Genomic DNA, 25,757 nt, shown 5'->3' with positions numbered 1-25,757 from the left:
GAAACTCGAGAGAACTGATGTTACCAAAATCTTGTGCCTTGTTGAGTATGTGAAGTGACAGCAGTAACTCCACTGGGAATCCGGTTGGCAGCCACAGGAGTTAGATGGCTTGGGCTACTAGGAAGTGACATCATTGGTGTCTCAGCAGCTAAATTAGTACTTTGGCATTAGCACCTTTGACACTGTTTCTCACTGACAGATAGCACTGGGTGCGACTGAGCAGGCAAGTGGCAGATACTGTGAGATGGATGAGAAGATATAGTGTCCAGGAGCTTATCCGTCATCTCCTGGGGAGTCTGTGACAATTGCTCACGATGGGAGAGGGTGCCTGGGATGGGGAGGGACGAGTGTTGGCAATTACCTAGAAAGGAAATCCCTGGTAACAGTTCTGCACTTCTGTTTGGGGTATGCTTTGGAGACACAAATTCCATAAAGTGCCTTTTAGCAGGTGTTTGTTCTAGCACATCACTATGCCTCAGTTCTGTTTGGAAAATGGTGATAGCAATGGAATTTACCTCATTGGGTTTGTTTAAGGCTTAAATAAGTTAATATAAGGCCAAGAGTTGCGGCTGTAAGCCATTGTCTAAGTGTTATTAGCTCTGATGACGGTGATGAAGAAATAACAGCAATCAATCCCTTAAATTAAACAATAGGAGACATAAACCACTCTGCTAGAATCCAGGAAAGGTTTTCTTCCCTCAAGGAGACTTATATCTTGTTGGGAGAGATAAGGTACACACAGTTGTAAAAGTAATTAACTCAGTATCCAATTCCCATCTATCCATACCTGTCCAGACCAGGATCACCTTTTACCAGCATGCATCCTCATTCTCTAGCAAAGCCAGACAACCTATGTCCCCCAGATTAAGTTCTCTGAAGTCTTGGTACATTTGCATGAGCCATTTACATCAGTCTACAATTCCTTATTGTATCTGCCTGTTGAAATACTATCTGCAAAGTCTTTATTTCGTGCCCCAGCCCCTCAGTTCAGCCTGCGTTGCATTGCTCTTGTGTCTTGTACATGCCTATTTGAAAGTTGTTTTACCTGTGTGCTCCTCCACTAGAAGGTGAACTCCCTAGGGGAAATTTTATGTAAATTTCCATATTTCAGATTCTATGTAGTTCAGCTTAATGAATGAATGATTTTTCTAACTCCACGGTAAGGTCTTTGAGATTATAGGTATCAATTTTTCTGAGCCTCAGTTTCCTCATCTATAAAATGGGTTACGTACAAGCACCAAGAACAATGGTTAGCATTACAGTAAACTCTCACTAAGTTGTTGGTTATTGTTATGAGCATAACTTTCAGAGATGTTTTCAACACAGACTTTTTGTTTTTTATTAAGGTAACTACAGTGGCTACTTTCTGTTTTATTCTTCTTAAACTGCTAATCTTCCTTATTTATAAAAGGACTCTTCCTTCACTACTTTTAGGCATATTTACCTGGGGCCATTTACCTCCCACTAAAAAGCAAATTAAGCTAATCTCTATGGCTTGAAATCATTGTAGACCACGGGGAATATGCTAGTCACCTTTGCTAAGTGCTTTTTGGCCAAAGGTGTAAAAGCCTGATTCTATTTGGTGTGTGTGTGGCCGGGGTCGGGGTGGGGGGAATTGAATTTTCTGTCTTAAAATTTGTGATTTGGAATTTGCATTTTGAAAGGCAATAGTATCTCAAATTTAATAAGCTCCTTGCAGAGGCCTAAGCATAAATTTTTGGGCCTTTTGGTTGAAAGAACTACAGCAAGGTATAGATTTCTGTGACATGGTATTTAATTCTGTTACATTCAGTTTAATTTTTAGAAAAACAGTGCAAATCTTTCTCCGACCGTATCGGAGGCATGTTTTTATAGATGTTTAAGGCCATTCATTTTCAAAAAGCACAGACCATTTTAAAGAACGGTACTTAAGGCTGTCAGCCTGCCTCAGTTTCTTCGTCAAGAGTATAACCCTGGCCACCTGCATACCTCCCTGGAGTGTTTGGATGAATGGCTCTGAGCTTGTAAAGTACTTTGAATTTTCTTGGATGAAAGGATCTCTGTAAGTACAGGTCTTATGAAGGTATTATATGTGGGCTTTCTAAACTGCCACACAGCCTGTTTTGCAAGAACACTAATGCACTTCTGGGTTTAGAGTTGTAAAAAGATGTACATTCAAAAGCCTCAGGCTGCATCTTGTGAGGTTCCTGAGGCACGGGTCACTGCTTGCTTACCTCTAGCATAGATTCTCTCTGTACTGCAGGTAGCTACAAGCATGCATATGTAGAGCAACCATTGGATTTACAGTGGCTTGCGTTTGGCTCCTGCCGCATTGAGGAGAAAGCCCCGGATGTTAGGAGAGACATGGGCTGTGTGGACCCAGCACTTTGCCTCCTGGGAGCCCCCGGGGGGGTTAGGTGCTTTGAAGAGGTGAAGTTGAGGGGAGGGGGTTTGCCTCAGGAACTGACACTGAGATTATGAAGAGCTGGGTCTGAGTTCTGTCTGGCTCTTCCAGTTACCGGTCTAGTGTCCTTAGGTAGTTGGTTAATGGCGCTGGGCCTCAGTTTCCTTTACTGATTGTGGGGACTCAGGGCTAGAATGCGAAGGCAGGGTCCACATTCTTTTTTTTTTTTTTTGGCGGCTCGAGAGATCTTAGTTTCCTGACCAGGGGTCGAACCTGGGCCCTTGGCAGTAAAAGCGCAAGTCCTAACCACTGGACCACCAGGGAATTCCTCACATTCTATATATCTAAATATTTACAAGTTTACAAATCAAACTAAAAAACTGTCAAAATAAGTTCAGAAATCCTCCTGCTCTGACAAATACACCTTCGTAACAACCTTGAAGGCTAGGTTTGAATTTTGAGTTTCCAAATTCTTCAGAGTCCCACACCTGACCAGGTAGCATGAGGTGAAGTGTGGACCTAGCATGCATGCCTGTGGACACCTGAGTCCACATGTCCCTGCTGGAGCCACACCCCATCCTCTGGGCCCAGGGTTGCATATTGAAGGTTGCCTTTGAGAGAATATCTGGGGAAAAATCTGCACAGGTCCCATAAGTGTGCTTGGGTTTGAAAGGGAACGTCAGGGGCCTAGTACCTGGAATGTGACCCCGAAGGGTATTTGGGGCTCCAGGTGGGCATGCCAGGGTAGGGGCCCCTCTTGCCTGGGACTAAAGATGTTACTGCATACAGGATTGGAGAATGCTCATTGCCAAATACATGTGATTGGGCATCTATAAAGTGTTAATATTACGTAAATGAAAAGACCTGTTTTCTAGCAGACAGATTCAGCCTTCAGTTCAGCCCTACTCATATCCACGTTCAGCAATGATGAGACTGAGAGGCACTTTCTACTAGATAAGATGATGCATTATATTCCCTCTGTCTCCAGGACCTAATACAGTACTCTGCTTTTACTTAGCGTTTAATTCATTCGTTTGACAACAGAAATTAAGTAAATATGGGCTAACTCTTCTTTCCTAAGCATTATCCTATGGCATGTGGGTAAGAGCAGTGAGCAGACACAACTTACTGTCTTTGTGGAACTGATATTTTAACAGGAGGAATCAGAAAAAGGATAAATATGTAAAACATAGTTTCTTTGAAGATGGCTTATTCTTCATTCGTTTCCAGATTATATATATTATGAATATTTATATGTGCATATATACAGATAAATACATATATATAAATTTATTTATGTATAAATACTTATGAATATCTATATAAAGTATAGTGGGCCCATGACAAGGACATTCTGCTTCCACCACAGATACAGGTATGAAAAGAGTGATCACAAATCAGGAGTGTGGCATCACGAATTTGTGTGAAGCACTGTTAACTGCCGGGAGTACTCATATCCTTTGGAACTGATATTCTGGAATTTTTCGTTTCATCAAATATTCATTCTTCACTATATGTAAGACATTGTCCTGGGCTCTATGAGAGGTTAAACATTAGGTGAGACCAGTCCTTAAGAATTCATAATTTACAGGAGGTAATGTGTAGAAATTTTCTAGTAGTTCTTGACATATAGCACTTGAATGTTAACAATTTTTACGTAGCTGCCTGGGTTTCTGTCAGCAGAGTGAACTCCTGCTTTTACACTGTGTCCTTTAGAGAAATCGTGCCCGAACCAAGTCGCACAGTGGGTGTGTACTGAAAGAATTCTTTTCAGCGCCCTGGAATGCTGTCCTTGGGATTCAGCCGACTTTGCTCAATGGGGACTCATACATCAAGAGGGCAGTCATATCATTATCTCAGCTACTGTGAAGCCACTGAAAAGCACTTGCTGAATCTGGGGGTAAATTTATTGTGAGATTTAACAAAGGAAAAGTCACCTTCTTCTTTCTCTTTCTTCCCTTCAACTTGACTTGCATTTTAAAAGTCCTTCTCTTAGGATAAATGTATGTCCCTTAATCTATTAATTGGCCTATCCTATCTGCTTTGGGGTATGTAAATACCTTCCTGAAGCAAATGAGATGCTTTGGCTGTTTATACTCCTTCATGGTGGCAATCATGCTCTATTTCTTGGTTTTGATAATTAAAAATAAAATAATATAGCTAGAAAGGAAAGTATAACAAATTGTGGTGAGCTACAGTTTTGACAGTCAGGAACTTCTCCCCCTGTTGATAAAAGGGTCAGCCAACCTTGACTATATTTTTTTCCACAGTGTATTTATGATAATCAACTACCCACTATGGTTTAATCCCTATAAATATGATTCTTCTGTTATATTTACTTATCTTTATGCAAATGTAAGTTAACTTTTTAAAATTTATTTATTTTTGGCTGTGTTGGGTCTTCGTTGCTGCTCGCGGGCTTTGTCTAGTTGCGGCGAGCGGGGGCTACTCTTCATTTTGCGGTGCGTGGGCTTCTCATTTTGGTGGCTTCTCTTGTTGCAGAGCATGGGCTCTAGGCGCGTGGGCTTCAGTAGTTGCAGCACGCGGGCTCAGTAGTTGTGGCTCGCGGGCTCTAGAGCGCAGGCTCAGTAATTGTGGCGCACGGGCTTAGTTGCTCCGCGGCATGTGGGATCTTCCCGGACCAGGGCTCAAACCCGTGTCGCCTGCATTGGCAGGCGGATTCCTAATCACTGCGCCACCAGGGAAGCCCAAGGAATGTATATTTTATATGAAAGTTCCCCAGAGATTCTTCTGATGCACAGCAAGAATTGAGAATGACGCATTTGCTCCCAGTGATTCTAAAATGGGGAGAGTAGTAAGAGTCCTTGAATTTAAGAAAACAAGGGACATTTTCCTGAGAAAACTGTATGTACATTCATGCACCCCTGTATTTAACAAATGTTAAGAGTCCCTGACCCAGAAGTCACTTCTAGGACTCTGTTTTTGTGAACTTCTACTATTCACCTCTGTAATGCCAAATATAATGGGGTTACAGTGTCCACTGATGTGTCTGGTAGGAAATTGCACTGAGAGCCAGAGACACAGGAATTTGTTGAAACTAGAAAGTAGTGGTAGTAGGAGATTTTTAAACTTTAGTTTTGCTTTGGCCTTATTCACTGAGATCTGACCTTTCTGACAGGTTTCATGACTTCTTTGGAATGCAGAGTTGGGGGTACTAATATTTGCCACCAGGCAATATTTATTTAGTGATGTGAGAACCTAGGGCATTAGTTGACTGCAAGTGTGATTATTAACAGGACCCAGGAAAATGCTACCAGAAATAATGGCACCTTTGTTATCGCAGTGATTTTTTTTTTTTTTTTTTGCCAATGGCACTGAAGGAAAAGTGACATTTGTTATCAAATGAGGCAGGGAATTTACAAATGATAACAAGTTAGAGAGGCTGCATTCTTTCTAGTATCTGTCTTGTAGTCACAAATATCTTTCTCCCCTGGGAAGATAACAACACTTGACCAGGGCCATAAATTCACTCTGTCTTCTATCACCAGGGCCTTCGGAAATCTGAACGGCCTTGACCTCCTCTTGTTCTTCTTTTATTGAAACGATACTTATTACATGGGGATCGTTTTAGGAGGGCAGAGGAGAAACAGTAAATACATCAGCAAAAATTCCCAAGAAAAGATGGCTGTGGCCTGCGAGAGGGCAGAAATGTATAGTTTTTGTTGCGGTGGTGATAGTGGTGATGGTAAGACCCCCGATCCTCCGCCAACACACACGCACAGCATCTTACCCAAGAGCTTTGTGCACAGAAGTAGATGTGAATTGGATGGGTTAAGAGTCGGTATTAAGCAGAAACAATATCCAGCTTTAACAGATTTCTGCCTTTCCTGTTGATCACACGTACCTTGATTGCTGCTCACTATTCAGGCAGGGGTACAGCTATCGCTGGCTTCAGTTTTTATTACTGGGTACGATTGGGGTTGGCAGTGATGGAAACGAATGGTTAAGAAGAATTTAACTTTTTTTATTTGAAAGCGCTTAAATGATGTCTTAGGGCACCCTCTGAACTGTACAGTAATTTGCAGAATGGGTATTGCCATGTATATTCTGGGCTTAGCTTTTGAAATGCCGGAGTTGGATACACAGATTACTACTTCACTGTCCAGAGTGGAGAGTGTTATTTCTGCAGGGCATTAGAAGTCTGTCGATTGGTCCAGGGGAGGGGACACTGGCTACACTTGGCTCTGGTCAAGCTTCCTGTCACACTGCAGTTGACCTGAAGCTAGCAGCTGGTATGACATCATCTTGGGTGTTTCTGGCAGTTTTTTCTTTTCTCAGTAGATCTGCACTGAACTGTTTTTCCTTTTCAAAATGCAAAACAGAATGCTGGCTCACTTTGCATACCCTGTAGGTATGTCTGCCGGTTTCTGATGAGTGTGGTGTTGTCCTCTTGTTTATTTCCTTGCAAGGAAGTGTCTGGACACAATATATGTTTCAATCATCTTTATCACAGAGCAGTCAGAAAAGGCTTAGGGCAAGTCAGGAAAGCCCCCCAGAGCAACTTCTGAGCCCCTGAACCAGGCCTAACCAGATAGACACCAGCAGTTCATATTTCCGTATTTCTAGCCATTTCTCTCTGATAATGAGAGCCCTCACAGAATCTTAAAACATTTTATTGAATTGTATGTTAGATGTGAGCAAAAGTCTTCAGGTGGTGGTCTTGCTCTCTGAGTACGTCAGTCCTGCCAGGACAGCGGTGCCGTGCCGGATCACTTCGCTTAGTGCATAAATGAAGTTGCACAGCTCAGGTCACCCTGGGGTATTTGGGGCTCCCAGACCCTTTGATCTTTTCTATTTCCTGGCCCCTCAGGGTCTTGTACCATACTTTGCTATCAACCATTTCTGCTAAGAAGGCTGCTGCTAACGCCAGTTCCAGTAACTCCAGGCGCTTCTGGATTCCGACAGCGGGTTTGAATACTTTTCTGGAGCCTTCTCCAGGTGCCTCTCATACCTCACATTGGCTCTTGAGCAGCTAAAATTTGGGGGAGTCTTCCTGTACTCTTTCCCTCTACTTCAATCCTCCTGCCAGGGGTTTTGCACAGTTAGAGGTTAAGCTAGTTGGACTTAGATGCCCCCAAATAATCGTAAGCATGGAAACCTTCAATTTGCTGGGACTTTGTAATTCCTGTTGCCCTTTCTAGCTCTGACCCATCAGCTGCTTTTTCACAGAAATCAAAAGCAGTATGATTTCTCCTTACCATGTTTATTTCTGATATAATACACTGTATTTTGTCCTTAAACCACCTGCTCCAAAAGGAGTTAATAGCCTGTTTGTGGCCTACAGATACATTCAGGAAAAAAAAAAAAAAAAGCAGAGGAAGAGGACAAGGCTGTTGTGGGTGGGGAATAGAGGAAAGAAGTGTTCCCTATGAGTGAGGGGTGGAAATCTTCTAGCTTTGGGGTTTTGATTAAAACTTTGGTAGAAGAGTACCTGCTGGACTGTAGGTTCTGTTTCATCAGCTGTTGGAACCCTGCCCGGGCTGGAGTGGGCAGGAGGCAGACCTGTTTCTAATTCCCTTGCAGAAGTAGAGTTCGGTGTTGATGGTAGAACATTGCCTCATTATTGGCTTTCATGATGATCATTTTCGAAGAGTGGTTTACAAACTTTTTGAAGCAAAGGAAACTTGATGTGTCGTAAAACTTTAAATCAGTTTTCAATCAGTGCTCCTTTGCCAAGGAAGCATTTATTATAATATGATAAGAATATATTTTCCATGTTTGATTTCATTTATCCCCAGAGACTTCAACTCATCAATCACTGACTCCTAAACCTTTGCTTCCAGCCTCTGGACTCCTGAAACCCACATTCCTGTTTGCACAGAACTGCAGCAATTCTCCATCTAGTTATCTAGGAGGTACATCACATTGAGCACAAACATGTTCAAGAATAATTTATTATTCTCTTCTACCCATTTTTTTTTTTTTCTCTTGTGTTCTCTTTTTAGGATGTGTCTGTGTTAGAAGCTGGGTGGGACTCCTTCCTCATAGTCAATTTGGTCACTAAGTCTTTTCTGTTTTATCTGCTGGACATCCTTGGACTCTGTCTTCCCCTCTCTATTTCCATGACTACTGTTTTAGTTCAGTCTTTCATCATTTCTTGCTGGACAGCAACAGTAGATGCTACCCATCTCCGGAGTTCATTTTTTGAGGAAACTTGTGATCACTTCTTTTCCCTTAATCCTCCGGGGTGTGTAAGACCCTTCCCAAAATGGTCGAAGTCTTCTTCCCATCCTACCCCACCTCATCCTGTGTTTAAAGTGCCCTGAGTTCTAGTGTTACTGAGGAATAATGCTCTTTCATGTTGTCTGTGCATGGACCCATCCTTCTCTAGGTTCATCTCCTCTTTTCACTTCCTCTTGAAGACTGTCCTACCTACTCAAAAGCCCAGCCAAAGGTCTTCTCTGTGAAGCCTGTCAATATCCCTTTATCTGTGGCCCCTTTGTTATAGCAAATATCATATTAAATTGTAATTGTTTACGTTTGCCCACTGAACTGGGTATTTCTTGAGAGCAGTGACTGCCTCATGTATGGCACCCAACAGCTAGTCAATAAATATATTGAATGAATGTAAGATGAGGATGGAGGCTATGAGTGTTACTTCATTTTTTTAATGTGGATCATAATAAAAATGCATATTTTATGTCTATTAATTGTATTCAAGCTATTACTTTCTGGCATATTTTCCTTTTGCCTTGAAAATAACTACATTGCTACTGTTGGAGATGAGAGTGTGATTTGAAATTAGAAAATTCAGCAACACTGACATAATACACACTTAAAATATTAAAATATGCCATAACCAACTCCTCCTTCACTTGACACATGTGACAGAATATCTCAACCCTGACCTATGTTTTCATTAAGTCAAACTTTATTTCCTCTAGATGAGAAAGTCTCCTAAATGTCTCAAGTGTCTGAGTCATTCACATTTCAGGAACTGAGATTTTTTTCAATCATTGCATGTCTAAACTTACCTAAGGGTAGGAGGAGGCTAGATAAACTGGATCAGATCAAGAATATAGAATCTCAGTCTTGATGTAGTTATGTTTTAGAGCATTGACTCCTTAAATGAATATTGCTGTTAATAACAAATTGCAAGATGATTAGCAGAAAACTAAGGTGAAAGGGACCATTTTGACAATATACAGTTTTTTTTTTAGTGACTTATAACCAGCTAATGAAGGAGTAGTCTCTTATTTGGTGTGATCTTGCAGTTCTAGAGTATGGCTCAAATGGTTCCTTAATGTTCCATACCAATATTGACAGTATTACAAGTGGGCATAGACTATGTCTGACTTGTGATTTACAAATGACTAATTCCAGACACTTAACTCTCTTCTGATTTTTTTTTTAATGCCCAATAGACTTAATTAGATATAATCTAAAATTTTTCAAGTTTTATAATAACACATATAAATGAAACTAGCTTAAGAGTTTACATATTGAGTTTTCATTTCAAATATTTGGAAATTTTCCTGTTAACAATTTCTAGTTTAATTGCATTATGGTCTGAGAATATGCACTGTATGACTGCAGTCTTTTAACATAAGTTAAGTTTTTTTAAAGGTCCAAGTTAAGGTTTATCTTGTTCAGTGTTTCATTTACTCTTGAGAAGAATGTATTTTGCTGGTGTTGCATGGGGTATTCTATACACGTCAACTGGATCCAATTGCTATGTTACTCAGTTCTTTGCTGCCCTTGCTGATGTTCTGTCAACTAGTTTTAACTATTAATGAGAGGGGTGTGTTGAAGTGTCCAACTATAACTGTGGATTTACTTTTTTTGGTTAGTTTTGCTTTGTGTATTTTGGACTCTTGTTGGGTGCATATACATACGATTATTAGGTCTTAAGTTCTTTTATCATTATGCAGTATCCCCTCTTTATCCCTGGTAATTCTCTTTGCTCTGAAGTTTACTTTGCCTATTAATATAGCCATTCACCCCAGTTTTGTTTTTTACTTTAAAAAAACAAAAAAAACTTTATATTGAGCATTGTACGTTCACGTGCAGTTGCAGGAGTTAACTCTTTACCTAATGTCCCCTGATGGTAATATCTTACAGACTATAATACAGTACCACAAACGGGAAATTGACTTTTACACATGTCCATTATCTTATTCAGACTTACGGAATTTTACATGTCATTGTGTATATTAGTTAAACACAATTTTATCATGTGCAGGTTTTTGTATTTACAACCACCGTCAAGATACAGAGCAGTTTCATTACCACAAGGACCCCTTGTGTTGCCCTTTTATAATCAGACTCATCTCCCATCGTCCTTCCCCCAGTAACTAGCCCTTTGCAACCAGTAGACTGTTCTCCATTTATCTAATTTTGTCACTTCAAGAATGTTACATAAATGGAATCATACAGCATATACAACCTTTAGAAATTGGCTGTTTCACTCAGCATAATTCCAACTTGTATGTATCAGAAGTTCAGTTTTATTGCTGAGTAGTATTCCAGTGTCTAATTTTATGAGAAACTAAACATTTTCCGGAATGGCTGTATCATTTTGTATTCCCACCAGCAATGTATGAATGACCCAGTTTCTCTAATTTCTTTCCAGAATTTGATGTTGCCACTCTATTTTATTTTTACCATTCTGATAGATGTGTAGTGATAAGCTCATTGTGGTTTTAATTTGGATTTCCCTGATGGCTGCTGTTATAGAAGATCTTTGCATGTACTTATTTGCTGTCTTCATATCCTCTTTGGTGAGATGTCTCTTCATGACTTTTGCCTATTATGTAAATGAATTGCTTGCCTTTCCAGCTTTCTTTTAATTATGGTTTACAGTATATATTCATTCTTTGACTTTTGACTTACCAATATAAATATTTCTGAAGTGAATTTCTCATAGATAGCATATAGTTGTCATTTTTAAAATCTAATATGACATTTTCTGACTTCTAATTGTTTTTAGACCATGTACATTTAATATAATTACTGATATATTTGGGTTTAGGTCTACCATTCCATTATTTTTTTGTTTGTTCTTTTACTTTTCTTGTCATGCTTTGAGTTATTGGAACATTTTTAGTATTCCATGTTAATTGTGCTTTTGGCAATATCTCTTTATATAGCTTTTTTAGTGGTTGTTCCATAGATGACAAAATACATATTTAACTTTTTTTAACATATGATTGCTACCTATCACTTCTTTTGGCATTTAGAACCCTTATAGGTGCATTTACACTTCTTCCTTGATGTCACTGATGTCTTATGTGTTAAATCTACATGCATTGAAAAGGTCATCAGGTACTTTTTGCTTTCAACCTTCAAACACGTTTTAAAGACCACAGGAGGAGAATATTCTATATTGGTCCAGTTATTTACCATTTCTGTTGTTCTTCCTTTGTTCCTCTTATTCATGTTTCCTTCTAGTATCATTTTCCTTCTTTCTGAAGTTCTTCTTTAATTCTTTTAAAGTAGGTCTGCTGTGAATTCTTAACATTTCCCTTCATCTGAGAATGTCTTGATTTCACTTTTATTATTGATGTTTTTAATCTGAGATTACAGTTCTTTAAAATTTTTGTGTTATTTCTTTTTAACCTTGATGTTTTGTATGAGATATCCAGAATCATTCTAATCATTGTAATCATGTAGCATATCATTTTACTCTGGCTACTTTGAAAATTATTTCTTTGTCTTTTTTTAATTGTGGTAAAATACACATAAAACTTGCCATTTTAGCAATTTTAAAGTATACAGTTTAGTGGCATTAATCATTCACAGTGTTGTGCAGCCATCACCACTCTTACTCCAGAAGTTTTTCTCACCCAAATGGAATGTCTTTAGTTTTTAGCAGTTTGTCTTAGGGTAACCCCTCCCCCCAAATTCATGCTGTTTGGGGTTTGCTCAGATACTTGAATCTGTATGTTGGTCTTTTTCCAGAGTTGAGTAATTTTCCACTCTTGTTTCTTCAAATGTTTTTAGCACACATTTTTTCCTATATCTTTCAGGGACTTTGACATGAATGTTAGGTCTTCTGTTATTCAATCACACATCGCTAAAGCTCTGTTCATTTATTTCTCAACCTTTTTTCTCTGTTCAGACTAGATAATTTCTATTGATTTATCTTCAAGTCTGCTGACATTCACTTGCCATCTCCACTCTGCTCTTGAGCCCATTCAGTGAATTTTTTTAGTTAATTTTTTTTGGAGTATAGTTGCTTTACGATATTGTTAGTTTCTGCTCTACAGCAAAGAGATGATAACCAAGATTAAAAATTCACTGAATGACATATATACACTATATTCAGTGAATTTTAAATTTTGGTTATTGTCACTTCCAGTTTTAGGATTCCCATTTGTTCTTTATATTTTCTGTTTCTTTGCTGAGACTTTTATTTTAATGTTTCTTTCAAGAATGTTCATGATTGGTCATTCAAACATTATTTTATATAGTAGCTGCCTTAAAGTCTTTGTCACATAATTTCTCCATCTGCATCATGTCGGCGTTGGCATCTGTTGACTGTCTTTTCCTGTGCGAGTTGAAATTCTCATGGTTCTTGGTATGTTGAGTAATTTTGGAATCTATCCTGGATATTTTGAACATTACATTATGAGACTCTGGATTGTGTTTAAATCTTACGAAGAATTTTTTTTTTAACCAGTTAATTGACCTGGTTAGATTCTGGCTGCAAGTTCCAACCTACCTCAGGGAACTATTGCTCCAATATCCACCTACTTTTCAAAGTCATTGTCATACTCTTTGGTTTTCTTCTGGGTGTGTATAGCCCATTGGCCAGTGTGTGATCTGTGTAGTGGTCCATTTGTTCAGTTCTCAGAATCTTTGTTGTGCTAATTACAATCTGATCCAGAGATTCTGGACTTGGTGATGATCCCTGGAATTAATAAATGATGTTACCGGGTCACTTTCCTCAACATCTTCTCTGCACTCTCCCTGGTATATTTCAGTTCCTTAGAGTTGACCATTTTAGTCCTCTCAGCTCTGCTGTGTGCTTCCCTATTTGGACTTTTTTGGGGCCCAACCAGCAGGAGGAGAGAGAGTGAAAGAAGCAGCAGGGGTTGGCTTCAGCCTCTTGTGATGACACCTCCAGGAATGGATTGAAAGATTCCCCTCCCTCAGAGTTTTCACTCTTTCTAACCTCCATTCCTGATAACTGCAGCAGCATTGCCTAGGAGCAAGGTCAGGAGAAAACTGACAAGGGAAGAAACAAAGAACAAAATCGGGGAATTTCCACACTCCTGTGAGTGTTAGGAGTCCCCTTTTTTGATTGATGAGTGAGAGGGCTCCTAGAGGATCCTGGAGCTTTATCCATCCCCACCACAATGCTCATTTCTATGTTTCCAGCTATATTCAGGCAAGAGGATACTGCTGGAAAATAAATGGTAAACCCACTGCCAGTTTGATTGTACTTCAGATTCCAGCGGACTTCAGAAGTTCACCTGCTGCTATTTACTTTTCAGATTTCAAATAGCTGCTCTGTGTCATCTGCCCAGGTTTTATAGTTTTATTCAGTAGTCGAGGTGGGTGAAGTATGCTTACACCTTCTTGCCTAGAACCGGAAATCTGACCTAATTGGTATTGATTTTTGAATAACGTAGGTGAATGGCTTTTTTTCTGTCACACTAAAGCAGTCATGCATGTAAGGTGTGAGGAATATATTGATTTCTATACTGTTCATGAGTCCTACATGGCTTTTGGTAATGTGAATTATGAAATATAGTTAGATTTTCATGTATATAAGAACATGGGAATCTAGGTAAGGAGACAGAATTTTAAAAGGCATATTATATTTGAGTATGCATGCATATACACTCACCTACTCAGACAAAATGATGACTTTGATAAGCTTAATTTAAAGTCACATGAATCCTTCAATGATTATGTAATTGTCCTCAACTCAGTGTCATGGTGTACTTAGTATGTCATTCCTCTTCTACATGATAAACATCAGTAATCCAAGAGTATGAATCTTTGTGAAATGTTTGAGATGAAAACTTTAATTTCCTACTTGACCGTGTTCCATAGTCTTGATAATTAACAGAGGAAATGCATAATAATGGTTGGGAAAGAAAAGTTAGAAGGAGTTGGTGGTTAGAGTTAGAAAACTGTTCTGTATAGTAATACTTATTTCCAAAAGGGATCAGAAGAGGATATTCTGCTGCTTGGTAACTCTTAGTCATGGGTCAGTCAAGGAAACTGAACCTGTTTATGTATTTCAAGCATAGAAGGATTTAATACAGGGAATTGGGTTGCAAGTGTTAAAAAGGACTGGAGAAACAAACCCACGTCAAGGACTGCAGGAAATTCTCTGCTTCTGCCAGAGTGTGTGCTCTGCCTGCCCCGACACTGCCCACCCAGTCACTAAGGCGACCATGGCTCCACTCTGCTCCCACTGCAGGGGGCGGTGTTGGAAGAGTGTCCACGAATCGGTTTCTACTACTGCTGCCAGAGTCAAAAACAAATGGATTCTGCCACCTCAATTTCATACAAGTGCCTCTCCTTTAAAGAACCTAAACCTAGAATCTTGGTGGAAAGAAGTTTGAGAAATGTAACTGGTTTTAAGTCCCTGTGATAGGGATACAGTTTAGAAAAATAGGGATGCAACTAATAAATATAAGTATTTAGTTCACGGATATCTTTTTATTTATTTTTATTGTATAATGTGTCTGTTAAACAAGATTCTAAGCTGCTTGAGAGTAGGAATAGGTTTTATATTCTTCATTAACCACACAAAGCATAGCACAGAGCCTTGTGCTTATTTAGTCATGGTTCTATATAATTGTGACCAAAACACCAAGCATGTCCTCAAATGAAAGATTGATCTTCATTACCTATGGTTGGTTCCAGAGCCACCAACTAAAGAATGAGGGGCCTTCTCTTTAGTTCCTGGGGCAGGAGCCTGAGAAACTTGAGACTATATTCCGTAGGATTCCTAGGCTAGGTCATCATTATACAAGCAGGCCTCAGTGTTTGGTTCCAGAACACTGCAATAAACAGAATCGTGATTTTTAAAAAATTTCCCAGTGCGTATAAAAGTTATACCACACATCTGCTGTCCAGGGAATTGTTTTTGTGCATTTCCTATCTAGTGAAATGAGGGTGAATTTCTCATTTGTCTTTCCAGCTGTAGTGAAAAAAAATCGAAACATTCTGTTTAAAAAACAAAAAAACCCCACTTTTTTTTCATCTAAGTATGACAAATAATTTTTAAAAAATTTAAAGCAAAAAAAGTCACATAAAGCCTGGCTACTTAAACACTGTAGAGATTTTGGCACATTTTGATCTGGCTGCTTTTCATTCTTTCATAGTTTTTAGTTTGCATAGATTATTGGATCTTTATAAGTGTACTTTTTTTTTTTTAATTGAATAGTACATTTATTTATTTATTCATTCTTGACTGTGTTGGGTCTTCATTTCTGTGCGAGGGCTTTCTCCAGTTGCGGCAAGCGGGGGCCACTCTTCATCGCAGTGCATGGGCCTCTCACTATCGTGGCCTCTCTTGTTGCGGAACACAGGCTCCAGATGCGCAGGCTCAGTAGTTGTGGCTCACGGGCCTAGTTGCTCCGCAGCATGTGGGATCTTCCCAGACCAGGGCTCGAACCCGTGTCCCCTGCATTGGCAGGCAGACTCTCAACCACTGCGCCACCAGGGAAGCCCCTATAAGTGTACTTTTTATTTCTGTGTAATGTTTCACCAATTAGATATGCTGAAATTTGCATTTCCTTATTTTTGGATATTCCTTTTTTGCCATTTATAAATGCATGATGTATTATGCCTAAAAAGTTTCATATTTGTCATCACTTCCTTAAGATAATATTCTAGAAGGAGAACTGGGGTCAAATAAATGAAGCATTTGTTTTTCCTTTTTATATGTTTTTTCTTTAAAATGTAACCTGCATGCAGAAACCTGTACACAAATCATATGTCTAGCTCACTGAATATTTAGATTCTCTCACACAGGCAGCACCTGAATCATTGCCAGCACCTTGGAAACCATCCTTTTGCAGTCCCTTAGACTAGTTTTGCCAGATTTTGAGCTCTGTATAAATGGAATAGCATTGTCTTGCTTGGAGTTTGGCTTTTTTCCCACTCAACATGTTTGAGAGAGTCAATGATGTTACCACATTTATTTTAGTCACCATATAAATTCCATTCTGTGATACAGACTATCCACTTTACTGTAGGTGGGCATAGGTGGTTTCCAGCTTTTGCTGTTGTGAATGATGATGCTATGGACATTTTTGTACAGATCTTTTGATACATGTGTACAGTTTTGTTAGGTATATGCATATCCACACAGACACACATACCCTAGAAACAAAATTGCTGGGTTATGATGTGTTTGTGCATTCAATTTTAACAGGCGTTGCCAAACAGATTTTGAAGCTAGTTGTACCTTCTTACACTACCACTGAAAGAATATGAAATTTCTTATTTTTCTGAGTCCTTGTCGGCACTTGGCATTGTCACACCTTTTCATTTTAGCCATTCTGGTGGGTTAGTAGTGTGTCTTCATGGTTTTAATTTGCATTTCCCTGTAATGGCTAAGAAGTTGATAATCTTTTATTATGTTTAGTGGACATTTGCATATCCTCTTTTTTCAAGAACTTACTCAAATTTATTGCCCATTTTTATTTGAATTTTTTTTGACTTCTAAGAGTTCTTTGTATACTTTGGAAATGAACCCTTTGATAGTTATGTGTGTTCCAAACATTTTTGTCCACTCTGGTTTGCCTTTTTGCTCTCATAATGACCTTTTGATGAACAGGAGAGATTAATATTAATTTACTCAAATTCATCGGTCGTTTCCTCTGATTAATGCCATTTGTGTTCTGTGTAAGATTTTTTTTTTTGTCTCCAAATCCTGGAGAATCCTCTCCTATGTGTATTCTGTGAACATGATTGTTTTTCACAGGTAGATCTATAATCCCCCTGGAATTGACTTTTATGTATGCTGTGAAATAAAGGACCACTTTTTTTCTCCCCTGATGGATCTCAAATTTGAACCAGCTGTTTTTTTAAAATACCATCCTTTCCCAAATGCACTGAAGGGTCACCTTCAACATAAATTAGCTTCTGCATATGTGGTCTCCTTCTCTTCTTATGGTGGAGTGTGAGATGCTACATATGACTGCCCTCTCCTTTGGCTGATGATCTCCATTGCTTCTCCTCCCCTCTGCCTGGGCTCCAAACACAGATTATCTTTGTTGTCTTTCATTGTAAGATTTTAGTTGGAAGACCAGTACATACATCTCAGACCAAAAATATGCAGTGTTACCCTTTCCACCTGGTTCCTTATGAATTAGACGTTCTGGTATGTCTCTGTAGACCTAAAAGTGACTCACATAGTAGTCTTAGCATTTCTAAAAAGCTCATGTGCTGTAATTTACTTTTCATTATTTATCATGCATGTATTGACTCAAATAATTTCAAGCCCTCAGTTTTAGCTGTTAGTTATTTCTGCTTCCTCCTAAACTTTCCATCAGAGCTGCCTGAAAGAAAGATGGACTAACTTAATATGATTTTTGCCTTCCCATTACCTCTGTCATTGTTTGGGAAAGGCAGTTTACAATCAGTAGAATTCTCAAAAGTGAAAAAGGTGGGGATAGTTGTGAGGAGCCGGTGAGGAAAAGAGCAGAGGATTTGGCTAATCCACAAAGTTATTAACCTCTTCTTAAGTAATCTGGAGGCAGCTTTGAGAGTGGATTAGGAGTGCTAAGAGGTGGGGGGGGGGGTGTTATTTTAGGAAACTGACTTTAAAATTGTCTGTTTTCCATGGATATATTTGTATTCTCTTATTTTGCTTTTTTGGAAACCTTCAGCTAGCCTCTTTCACAAGCAAACATTAGTGCTTCATTTCTTCTCATATCCTGAGATGAACTTGCAGAAAAGAAAGCCTCATCAAAAAATTGCCCTGAGTTTGCTACATGTAAAAAATAATTAGGAACAATAAAAAGAAAGGATAAACATTGCACATAGTACTTAAAAAGATGTCTTTTTTAACACTGCACTAGTTGCCAGCGTGCATGCATGTTTTTGCTAAAGGTTAACTAAATTGTTTAGACATCTCTAATGGTTGGACATCCGTCAGCTGTACCCAGCTGATGAATGTGGTAGATTTCTGGAGAAGATTCCTTTAATTAGTTATTATGAGCTGAGAGTGGCTAATTTTCTGAAATGAAATTGCTGTGTGAAGTTCTTAGCAGCCCAGGTAGTTAACAAATACCAGTCTGTATAAGAAAAAAAAGAGCTCTTGATGCTTTGAAATGCAGTGAAACTTAGTTCTATACCTACTGTTGGTATAATAACTGGCAATTTACGAAGGCTTTTTTCCTTTTATTTGCTTCTACAGCCATACAGCGATGCTATGAGGACAGGAACGTTATGTTCTTATAAAGAAGAAAGCAGAAGCTTAGATTTTAAGGACTTGGGCCCAATGGCATCCAACTAGAAAGCTGGTAATTATAACAGCTAAGGTTTATTGAGTGCATACTGTTTCCTGAGAACTTTCCTAAGTGCTTTAAACATGTTAAATTTTTAAATCTTCACAATAGTCCTATTAGGGAATGCAGTATTATCCCTGTCTTACCCATGGGATGTTGAGCCATGAAGACGCTAAGTAACGTATTCAAGATCCTGTTAAGTGCAGAGGCAGATGTGAACCAGGCTCGGGCTCCACCACCGTGCTGTTCTGACCAGGGCTTGGACCCGCGGTTTTTATTTCAAGCTCAGGGCCCTTGCTGCTTCACAATAGTGCCGCATAATAATAATGCTGGTGATGATGTATGTGGATTGAGACACCCCACTCATCAGTCATGAGTCTTGAATTGGAACCTTGGGTCCTGAATCTGTTTCTGCTCAGGGCCCAGCACAGTGGTAGGGATGGAAATGTCTGAATTGACTGGAATTCAAATCTGGTTTCATTTTCTACCGTCTCATCTTTGTTTTCACTATTTATCAACGCACCCTCCTTGCTGCTGTCCAGACAGTCGAATCCTCTCTGTGTGGTCGCTCACGTGTCCCTCATCACTAGAACTCCGTGCTGCAGGCCATCCATCCATTCAGAAGGGCCAGCCTCATGCTGTATCTGTGACACGGAGGTACTCACTGCCGTTCTCGTTGCTCACAGAATTCATTGTCCCCGCTGAACATTTCCACAGGGAATTCTCCCCTGGCTTCTATATTCTGTAATGCTTGTGTGCGTGCATGTTGCGTAGGGTTCCCAAACCCTAGATTTCAGGCTGCCCAGGGAGTGCGTTTTGTCCTTTATTTTCATACGTTCATGAGTCTGTCCTGGGTAATCATGATTCTGTCTCATGGTCTAATTGTCAGTCCCTGCATTGTATTAGCTTGTCCCAACAACTGTGAATTTCTAGGGTATTGTTCCCTTGTAGAGTACATCCCCCCAGTTTTTTGTTCTTCAAAATTTTAATTACTCTTGGACTTTCGGTTCTCTATAGAAGTCTCTGTATAAATATAGAGGTTTGTTTGGATTTAGTGTTTTTTGGTGGAGTAAGAATTATTGGTAATGTTGTGTTCTTCCATCAGAAGGCTCAAGATGTCTACTTCTCTTTTATGGTCTCAGCAGCCATTGATAATCATTACCCTGATGGATTATTTCTTCAGGATTTCCAAACTAGTAGTGTACTAATTGCTCAGTTATTAGCTGTGATACTTTGATAAACTATAGAGCTATGTAATTTAAAGTTCTATTGGCACAAATGGTTTAGGTCCTCTGATTTTAATCTCTGCTGTGTCTTTATATGCCTTTTATCATTCCTGATATAGTTTACTTACATATAATATTTTTTAAATGCCTTAACTATTCATTAAACAATTCCCCTCAGCTTGTTTCTGTTGCCTCGATTTTTAACTTTACCCAATTTAACTTAAAAGACTATTAATTTCTTAATTAATCAAAATTAATGATATTTTGCCAATTTCTTGTTCCTTATATTCCCATGCTTTTTAAAAAATTCATTGGCTTCACTTTTTATTTTACTGAAGTACAATACTTTCTTTAATATTTGCTTTTGATTTTTGTTCTGCCATCATTTTTCTGAGGTCTTTTTTTCCCTTTTCCTGAAGGAGAAATTTAAAAAATTTATTTGATACAAAGAATATACACACAAACATATATATGTGTGTTATGAAGCATAATATTAAATGAATACACAGTAATTCACCACAGGTGTTCTAATGCAGTTCAGTTTACCTGTGTATAATCCCTTACTTCCTCCCCAAAGGAAACCATTGGTCTGAATTTAGTCTTTTTTTTTTTTTTTTTGCCTTAAAAACAGACACTTTGGAAAAAAACATACACTTTGGGTTTTCAAAAATAGGTTTAAATAGTTTTTAAAAATAGGTTTAATAGGGACTTCCCTGGTGGTGCAGTGGTTAAGAATCCACCTGCTAATGCAGGGGACACGGGTTCGAGCCCTGGAAGATCCCACATGCTGTGGAGCTACTAAGCCTGTGCACCACAACTACTGAGCCCAAGTGCCACAACTACTGAAGGCCACGTGCCTAGAACCCGTGCCTAGAACCCGTGCTCCGCAACAAGCCACCGCAATGAGAAGCCCGCGCATCGCAACGAAGAGTAGCCCCCGCTCACCACAACCAGAGAAAGCCCACGCACAGCAATGAAGGCCCAATGCAGCCAAAAGAAATTTAAAAAAAAAAAAAAAAGATTCATCAGTGTTAACTGTAGCAGCAGGTTTTCTGTTGTAGCTATGAATATTATATTCTGCATATATATATTCTCCCATTAGTGAACTTCTGTATTTTTTGCTAGCAATAGCAGTGCTGTTAGGAACTGATGTCAACTGATGCACATATTCCAGAGTTGCTCCAGGGTGTAAACCTTTGAGTGAAAATGCTTGTTTATGGACTATGCCCAATGATGGGTCAGGCATCAGATTCATCCACTATTGGCTTAGATAGCTCTGAACTCTAGCATCCTGTGGTTTACCATTTGCTAGTTGGCATTTTTGGTCTGATTCTGGTCCATGAAGATGTTTATGATTTTGTCACTTGGGACATCTCTTTTAACTTTGCAGTGAGTTTGGAACCATAGGATGTGTCACTTGTGAACTTCAGGCACCATCATGATATGAAGTCACCATCATTTACTTCTTCAAGTGTTTTGTGGTCAGAGTGGAGACCCTTTGAAATTTTAACGTTGAATCCTTTATATGATGAAGCTAGAGTTTTAACCAATTGTGTTTTTTTGTCCATAAGAAATGAAGAGAAGCAGCTTTACTATTCTGAGTTTAATACATATCCTTGTTTTTCAACTGAGGGTGATTTTTGTCCCCAGGGCATTTGCCCGTGTCTGGAGACACTTGACTGTCATGAACAGGAGGGGGTTGAAGATACTACTTGAATCTAGTGTCTAGAGACCTGGATGCTGCTAAACATCCTACAGGACAATGAGCAAGACAGGTCCCCACAACAAAGAACTCCTCGGTCTGGTATCTCAGTAGCGCTAGGGTAAGAGTACAACCAACCCTACGATGTATAGGATGGTCTCCCATAACAAAGAATTCTCTGGTTCAATATGTCCATAGTACTAGGGTAAGAAGCTCTCATGTACATGAAGGCCATCGGTCATTGTGTTCTGGAAGTACCAATGCTAAAATCCGATGGATTCACAATATTTTTTGGTTTTTCCTTTCATGTGACATCTTTGGAAGCGTGTGTTTGGAATGCCCAGGTAATAAAGCTAACAAATTACTTGTATAAATTCTATGAAGTGTTAATTCATATGAAAGGAGAGATTAACTACCAAGAAGTAACATGTGCTGATCTGCTCAGCTATATGAAAAAAAGCCAGGTATATAAAAAATTTCTATTTCTGTAAATGTTGGTGGGCGTTCTTCCTGTCCTAAGACACTAAAGATGACTGCTCTTCCCAACCGTCTTAGCCTTTGGTCAGGAGTGAGAAGGAGACATTTCCGTGAACCTCAGGAGCGGCTGGTGTGTATGTGGGGATGGGGGGTTGGGGAATTTGGTCCCTGGATTTCACTGAATTTTGGGGGGGGAAAAAAAACACATGCCTCCCATTACTTGATGGGCCCCAGCTCAGCCATAGGGCTACCCAATAAATGTGAATGAGCAGGAAGTTCCGAAGTCTGATTTGCTTCCTTTCTGTTCCAGGTCTCTCCCAGTCCAACGGCTGAAACCTGAGAGTGGGCTCTGACAAAGGGAGCGGGGGGAGGGAGATGGAGAAAAGGCAGATAACAGCCGAATGTAATCAGCATTTTATTACCACCCTCAGGAAGTAGGAATAGGAAAAAAAAAAAAAAGTAGGTTGGAGCAAGGAAAGTTAATTATGTGAGGTTATTTGACAGGAAATTACTAAATACAAACAGACAGAAGAAACACATTTTAAAGCAGGGTAGGAAATCTCAAGTTACTTCTCTGTGTGTATTCAAAACCCCCAAAGCAAATTCTGAAAATAGTAGTTTAAACAAAAGCTATCTTATCTGATAAAAGTATTTCAAACACAAAGGGAAATTTATATATTGGGCAGGCAATCTTAAAATAAACCGATTTTGTTGATAACATTGCAAATTTAATTGTGGGAAAACCCCCCTCAGATGTCTGAATTTATCTTGTAAATGTTTTGGGTTTATTTTGAATCTGGCATTTCAATTCTATCAAGGTGTGTCTGTGTATGTGTGTCATCCTGGAAAATTGTGTGTGTGTGTGAAGTGAAAAATACCTCTGGGTGTTTCTTTTTAGTATATCAGCATTTTTTTTGGTGTGCATTTGGTATTATCAGTATTTCCAGAAGTGCGTTATATCAGTAAAGCACAAAGAACTGAGAAAGTGTTATCTAAAATATTTATTCCCAGAGGTCATATATTTTAAATGTTTTAATTATTCTGTGATTGATATAATATCATTTGTGGCTTTGCAACAGTTGGGACAGTTGGCAGAATTTTTGTAAATTAGCCAAGCGCATTTGATAGTGCTTTTCTGTAAAAGCCCGAGTGATGAAGGAGCAAGACCTTTTCCTCCCCTGACTGACGTCTGGTTCTGTAACGGCCTCCTGCTAGCTGTCATTGTTGCGGACTTAGGAAGGAGCGCCAGAAGTGGCGGTTGAATATTTTGGTCCTTTTAGTTAAGGCTGCCATTCTCCTCTCTTTCTGAAGAGCCATGTCATAGAAATACAGTCTGGGTGAATGTGAAATTGCACCGTCTGTGGATAAAGTTACACATTCCAAGTTCAAAGAAAAAGCAATATTTTGAAAACTTAAATGGAGCTCGAAGTCTGCATTCCTTTTAAAAGGCCAACACCTGTGGAAGGAATGCAGGTTGTTTCCACTTGACCTTCACGTGTGGAGCTGGGCAAGGTACTTAGATATGATGGTACCTCGCTCCACAGCAAAGCCTCCTGGGGTAGCACCTGTCCTGTCTGTTGTCAGGGAGGGAAAATATGGCAAACAGTCAGGAATAGTCCGAGTGCCTTCTAACTCTTGCTTTGAAGAGCTTGCTTTGTATCCCACCAAGTCACATGGTGATGGATGAGTGGGTGTAGATAATGTGAAATAAGCCATAACCTTTCTAAGCAATCAGGCTTACATTCGGCACGTCCTGGGAAACCCTGGGCAGACAGTGTTAGAATACTTAGGCTGAGTCCTCTGTGAATAGTTGTGGACGGTTGAGACATGGTTGATGTTCCAGACAGGTTCTCATCGTGCATAAATAATTCCTCAGGATGGAGTCAGCTGCCTCGAGTGGTGCTTCTACGTCTTTAGGCTACTTGGACTTGCTCAGCAGTTTATTGTGGTGTCTGAAGGACCAAACGCACAATTCAACATCAGGAAGAAAGTTAGACATAGAACGTTCTTTCGGAACAAGGGATTTATTAGTGCACGCCACTTGTGATGCGAAAGTGTGAAGGTCTGGCTCCTTTGTCTTTTACTCATCAAGTCTTTGTGTGTTCTTACGCCAGGGACTGTTGTCAAGGCTGGGAATCCAGTGCTGAACCATAGTTCACGTTGTCCGTACTTCTTAGAGCCCACAGTTCTCTGGCGTCTAATCATGCTGCCTCTATAATCAGCTTTGTGATCTTGGACACGTGACAGTTTTCTCTCTACCTCAGTTTCTTTGTACAGATTGTTTTCTCAGATGACCTGTAAGATCTTGCTCAGTGCTAATATTTTCTGGATGTGTACTTTTGTCATTAAGTATTTTTATCCCTGTGACCTAGCTTGGTGCTCCAGCAAGTGACTGAATAAGGTGGTACCAAATAGATGAGCTTAGATAGTTATATTCAAATTAGAATCATTGATTTGACTTGCACGTGGACTTAGGTACCTTTGCTGAATTTATACCAGTTTTGTATCTTCCAGCTGTTTGATGGGCTCATGTATATATGCAGTTTCCTAAAACTCAAGGTTGTCTTTAAAGAGAAAACATGGATTTCCACGGATGCCGGAAACATTCAACAGTCCTAAAGCATGGTCTTCAGACACAGGATCATTGTCACCTGTACTTCTTTGATGAGACACTAGCTCAGCACAGTTGGGTTGTTTTTAGCTGAAATTCAGTGCTAGCCGACAGAACTATGCTTGGGACAGGGTTATAGAAGCTTGGATATTCCAGGATTTAATATTACTGGTAATGTTGATGAACTCAACCGTTAATTACATCAGCTGGTTTTGTAAATAAAGTTTTATTGGAACAAAGCCATGTCTACCTCTTCACATATTGTTTATGGCTGATTTTAGGCTGCAGGGTCACAATTGAGTAGCTGAGACAAAGATAAAACCAAAAATATTTACTGTCTGGCCCTTAATAGAAAAAGTTTGGTGGCACCTGGATTATGGGATATGCTTGTAGAATTCAGTCTCAAACTCTAGTTTTTAAGGTTGTGTGGAGCCACAGTGACCTTTTTTTTCCACAAAATAGTTAATTTGCCTTTTTTGCAGTATGCTCATGAGAAATGAGCCTTGTTAATTCGTAACCCTTTGATTCCATGCTATTGAGATAGCAGAATTTGATAGCTATATACTCCACAATTTTACTCTTTGGGGGGATTTTTAGTTTCTATGTGTAATCTTGGCTGCTTTAAAAGCTGGACACCCAAAATTACTGGTAAAAGCATCTTATTCTGTTAAGTAATTGGTCCTGTGGAGCCTGAGAGCTGAGCTTTCTTCGCATTTCAGCTGTGAGGAGAGATTAGATCCGCCGTCAGCGGTGTGTGAGCCCTTGGAGACGTAGGTGCTCACGGCCTGCCCGGGTCGTTGTCCTGTGTTTGTCGTCGGAGGGGCTCTAGCGCTGATGCATCCGGCCTACAGGAGTGCTGAAGGCAACACTGAAGAAAGCTGGGGTCAGTCTCAGTTCTGGCCGTTCATCCAGGGAG

General features: G+C 39.5%; 1 protein-coding gene across 3 annotated transcripts in view; it reads left to right on the top strand.

Moving 5' to 3' along the window:
• HDGFL1 (HDGF like 1) overlaps positions 1-25,757 on the top strand; it is a 740,887-nt gene that overhangs the window by 202,163 nt on the left and 512,967 nt on the right. The window lies entirely within an intron of this gene.

The sequence above is a fragment of the Balaenoptera borealis genome, assembly GCF_965194805.1.
Source record: "Balaenoptera borealis genome assembly, chromosome: 12".
NCBI classification, from domain to species: domain Eukaryota; kingdom Metazoa; phylum Chordata; class Mammalia; order Artiodactyla; family Balaenopteridae; genus Balaenoptera; species Balaenoptera borealis.
Note: the sequence above shows the minus strand (reverse complement) of the source record. Positions and strands in the feature narration are given on the sequence as shown.